Below are 6000 nucleotides of genomic sequence, written 5' to 3' on the forward strand. Positions count from 1 at the left end.
TACTTTGTTTTAAATATAGTACGTCTGCTATGCTCTAAATATGGAAAACTACAAAAGAAATGTTGCATATATACTATAATGACCTCACCTAAAGAACTAAAGAGCTACAGTAAATACATTTACTGTTAAATCTGTGATTTTTTAGTAGGTGGCTTTGAAGGTGTCAATACATACTGAAAAAGAGTATTTGTTGTCAATATGGAATTGGGATAAAATGACATTGGCACACATAATACAAGAGCAAGAGTAATATTTTCTTTGTTCATTAAGAAGATAACTCAAAACTTTAGTGCCAGGAACAAAATCCACATTACACTACACGAGTAAAAAGGTGAGGCAGGATAAGGTTTAAATAGGGTTTAAGTTTGTATGCAAGTCCCAGCAAAAACTGAACAATTAGGACCTGTGTGATCTGTGTGATTTCAGTTTTTATGTTTTATTTAAAGGCATTCAAATTCTAAGAGCTTTAATACACATTCACATACTTAATACATATTCGCACACCAGTGGCAGATCTTGCTGAAGCAAGACTTGAAGCAGTTCTTATGAGTTGCCTGCAGGGCCAAAAAATAGACCAATAAAATAACAACAGTAAACTGAATGGTACACATTCTCCATACTTGTAGGTCTTCAGCTGCTCATTCTTATTCAATTCTAATCTGCAGTTTTAGCTTTGTAAGGTGTGGCTTTATCATCTGCAAACACTCTGCATCAAACCTTCTGCAACAACCATCAAATAGTATCAGTGTAAAATGGCAGATGACTATTTCTTTAAGAATACAATAGAATAACTTTATTTTCATTGTACATTTTTGAATTCTTCTATACATATTAGTCGTCGGCAGCATTTCTGTATGAGGTTTCATTAGAAAAAGCTTGAGCAACAAAACTCAGCAAGCTTAAACATGTCTTTCTGACGCAGATTCTACTGAATTTCACGTTCTTCAGTTATTGCTGTAAAAAATTAACTGTCAGATAACAGTTATTTTCTTTTTCTATTGTCTTTTAATGACGTTTTCCTTGGAAATGTCAACAGGCCCCACGCTTACACACTCAACAAACAGTGATTTTGTAACAAACTGCCAGTGAGTGACAGACAGAAGTACTAAACAGGTTGGGGAGGAGAAAGACGGAGGAACCACAGACTAAGGCTCGCACCGAACAGGAACGTTCTCAAACACCTGCTCAGGAAGAACAGGTGTGGTGATGGGGTGTGGCGATTCTTCTCACTCTGATTCCTCTGATAGATGGTCTTTTGACTGTGATTGCATTCATGACTGCAGTTTTAGATATGAAACCTCATTACTGGAATTTATGTTTTTATTTATTTATTGCTTTGATTGCACCCACCAGTGCATCATCGTCCTAGGGTATCCGGCCGCCTAGACGCCACCGCCTTTATATTATTGTTACTAAGTTTTTTTTTTTTATTGTGTTAGTGGAATTGAGCGAGGGGGAATGTAAGAGTTTAGTGTTGATTCCATTTGTGGGCTCAAGAGCACAGAAGGCTGTGGTTAATTATAGAAATACGGACAGTTGTACGAGAAAGCAGGATGTTTAATGGTGTTTAGACAGAGGCAACTGTGTGAATGACTGGACTGTTTCTTTCATTCAAGCATTCAACTGTCACAAAGAACCTTCTGTCGATTATTTTTACGCATAATATACAATGCAAAGTCCATAGAAGGGGTTGCTGAACTAAGAGATTTTCCAGGATGAAGGTCTGCAGACTGACTAGGCCACTCCATGACCTTAATACGCGTCTACTTGAAATACATTCGTACATGACTTTTCTCCCATATCAGTCCTCAATGAGCTTTAAAATACATTTGCACATTCGCACACCGGTGGCAGATCTTATGCTGACACAATGACGTTGTGATATTAAACAAGTCTTGCTGATGCAGATTCTACTGAATTTCGCCTTCTTCAGAAATCACTGTACGGAATCAAATGGTATGTTGGAAAAATACCATATAGCATCCTTGATGTGCCCAATGCTTGCTTTGTACAGAAAATATTTCCCACGTACTGTGTGACTATGCACCTCCCAAACTGGAATTAATATTAGCCAGTTTTTCAAGGACGTTTTCCTTGGAAATGTCAACAGGCCTCACACACATAATTACAAAGTCAACAAATACTGATTGATGAGTCCATATGAAAAAGGGGTTGCTGAACTCACTAGTTGGCCATTGGCCTTTCTGTTGGTTTATTCTTGCAAGAAGAGAAGTACACGGGAAATGTGCAGTTGCCCTGCGAGGGTGTAGTTCTGAAATCTCTCTCTCTGTGCCTCCCTTAATATCTCCATTTTTGCCAAGGAGTCAAAATGTAACAACTCAGTGAAAAGTGTAACACACAAAGAACAGAGTGTTCATAGATTTGATCATTTTATGCTAAAACACATAGAGTGAACACCGAAACATCAGCATAGGGTCATGAACCTATGGGGTGCCAAATGTAAAAGGAGCACCTATAACTAGTTTTCTCACATTTAACTAAATGACACAACATGTTTTCTCACATTTAGTTAAATGTGCAAAAGTCTAAATGTAAATGTTAAATGTAAATGTTAAATGTAAATGTTAAATGTTAAATGTAAATGTTACATTTTAAATGTTAAATGTAAATGTTAAATGTAAATGTTAAATGTTCGCCGAGTGTAAACTGAATATTCATGAATGGGCAAGTAGACTCCATCCCTACCCTCAAACAGCGCTGGTCTCAGATCAGAGACGCGAACTCAATCACCTCAAACAGTGCGCGCAAACCCCGCCCACATCTGATCTGGAAACTTTTGTTTTTAGCCTGGACGTAACTTGGGCTAGCTAGTATAGTTAGCCAACTAATTCTCCACCGGCGCCACAGAAATATTCTATTTAAACCTACTTAACTCCTCATTAATGGTGTTTACGACAGAACGGCAGTTTGAAGCGGAGCCGCAGCCTGCACACCTGCCGTTACAGCCCGTTCAATCTCCCCCAACGGGAGGGAGTCGGAGCTGGCGGCCATGATGGCTTCGACTTCAGGCTTCTCTCCAGTATTTTCGTGCACCGATCCAGAGTCAGATGTGGGTGGAGCTATGCGTACTGTTTGACGTGTTTGAGTCCGCGTCACTGATCTAGGATAATAGGGGGTGGAGTCTACTTAAATATTCAGTTCGATCATTTAACATTTACATATAACATTTAACATTTACATTAAACATTTAACATTTACATTTAGATTTAACATTTAGATTTAACATTTAACATTTAGATTTAACATTTAACATTTACATTTAACATTTAACATTTATATTTAACATTTAACATTTACATTTATATTTAACATTTACATTTATATTTAACATTTACATTTAGACTTTTGCACATTTAACTAAATGTGAGAAAACATGTTGTGTCATTTAGTTAAATGTGAGAAAACTAGTTATAGGTTCTACTTTTACATTTGGCACCCCATACGAACCTGGGTTGTTTCTGTGTTTTCTCATGTCATGTCATCACCAGCTGCTGCTGCTAAGCCTTCCATTCCATCATGGGTCATGTTAATGAATCTCTGCTGATTATAATAAATATAATTAATCCACTCCATGTTCTTCACTGATTCGATTATAGTCCCGATTATTGGGATGGCACATGTCCAACCACCCGCTATTTGATCTCTAGCCTTAAATTCAGCTGGGACTCCTCTGGGTACCCCAATTGCATCTATGTACAGTACACTCTGGGGTCAAAGGATCGTCCAGGCGCATTTTGTTTTCCTCTGTCGATGCTGATTGCGTGAGTGGGAACCAGAACATGTACACCATCAGTAACAAAAATCACTTGTGTGCAGGTCCCTGTCCAATTATATGAAAGTGTTTGCATAGGGGCCCCACCACAAATCCACCATAAGTCTGATAAGGGTTTCCTTTGTTGGGTCAAATCAGTTTTTACGGGAGGTATTCTAAGGGTGCCATCAACGTCAATCGTACCATTTCCTAAATATGTGAAACTTTCCATCGGTGTAGCATACTCAACCTTGTCAGCATGCATGTCATCAAGGGTCACATGACAGTCAGGGAATTCACCAACAGGTACACCACCTTGTCGATCACAGTAAAAACACTCAAATTGAAATTTTTTGCACATGATGAACATTGTTGGAGTGTCTTGAGGTTCTTCCATGATTTTAATAATTTCAATCACCATATAGTGATAGAACCTCTCTGCTTGGCGTAACGTGCACCGTCTCCTAACGCATGCACAATTATCATGCTGCATTCAGAATTGCACTTTATTGGGGCTGATGTTTTCCATTCACAATTGGTATCTCTGTTGCTTTCCTGTATCTCACTATAGCAATACATACTGTTAAAAGGCATTGGCACTGCCATTAGGGTGGGTTTGGCTGCTGCACAGGTCAGACGTGACTCTTTAGTGAAGGTTCGTGAGGTGTAATTTCTGTAAGCTAGCCACAGATTGTTGGCTGGGTTGTTCTTTATGTATGCCTGTGCCTGTTCCCATGCTTCTTCATTTCCTATAGTTCTAGTGGGATGTGTACGTTCTTTTCCTGGCTCAGGTAGTGTTAGGCTCCAAATGATTGTGATAATTATTACTGGGATTATGGTAAGTACAGCAACAGACCCGCTTTGCCCACAAAACCCTGGCCACTTATACCACGGTTCCCTGTTCATTTTTGGGGTTAAAAGGGTTATAAATCAGAACACAGGTATTTCTCACAGTTCTTTTTGTAGCGTCAACGCTTGTTGTCTTGTCCTTGTCCAGAGTGTCAATGCAATAGCCAACCAGTTTGTATGGAGTTCACCCGAGCAACTGTTCCTTTAGTGTCACAGGGAGTTTTGTTAACACCGTTAGGTTTCCCTCCCCTGTGTCACCAGAGACACTATTGCACTGTACAAACGTGTAGCCATGAGTTTCCCTCGTAGGTGACCCAAAGTCACTCGTGTATGTGTTTTCTAAGGCACGGGTAGTATGTGCTAAGCTAAGAGTGTGTATCACCGGTGCAGCGAAGAAGCACTCAACGTGCCTCTCCCACTGTGCTGGTCAACGCTGCCTCTTGTACACAAGGGGGATGTCATCTACGGGTTCTGGAACCTTCCTACAGTGGGTCGCAGGGATCCACGTCATCCTCTCTGCAACCTTCACAGCCGTACGTGTGGTCAGCAGCACCTGGAAGGGTACAACCCACTTCCGAGCTTTCACCGCCACACGTCGTCCTGGAACGTTCCTCCACACGTCTTCCAATGCGCTCGTTCCTGTGGAGTTGAAAAAGATTGGAGCTCAGAGAGAGAATCATGCGCTGTGCAAACTGCATAGCCCACACGAGGAGCACCAGTATCAGGGTCTCTGGAAGCAGATCCATCTGTGAAAGCACAAGATCGGGGTTATTCAAAGGTGTCTCCTGAAAGTCAGGTCTCGATGTGATCACCTGCTGGAGAGAAGCAACACAATCGTGGGGTTCACCGTCTTCAGGAGTGGGCAGCAAAGTAGCTGAATTCAGAATAGTGCATGGTTTAACTGTGATGTTAGGCCTGTCTAAGAGGACGGTGTGGTATCGTAACCAGCGAGCAGCTGATAGATGAGATGTTTTTTGTTCAAGCAAGATTAAAGAGACAGAATGAGGAACCATCAGCACAAGATCAGAATATCCTACGATGTCTCTGGAGGCCAGCACACCCTTTTAGCAGCTGTCACTGCTCTCAGGCAGCGAGGGGTTCTGGTGGCCACAGGGTCAAGTTCTGCAGAAAAGTAAGCGTCGTAGTTTTCCACCATGTTTTTGTAGCAGTACAAATACCATGCACCTGTCTTTTTCATCCACAACTTGAACAAATGGTTGAGTAGGATCTGGAAGACCCAAAGTTGGAGCAGTCTGCAAAGTGAGCTTCAAATTTACAAAGGCTGCCTCTGCCTCAGGAGTCCAGTGAATGTTGTCATGAGTTTGTAATGATTTTCCATGAATGAGGGCACTCAAAGGTGCTTCAAGGACAGCATAATT

The sequence above is a fragment of the Betta splendens genome, chromosome 5 (assembly GCF_900634795.4).
Source record: "Betta splendens chromosome 5, fBetSpl5.4, whole genome shotgun sequence".
Taxonomy (NCBI): Eukaryota; Metazoa; Chordata; class Actinopteri; order Anabantiformes; family Osphronemidae; genus Betta; species Betta splendens.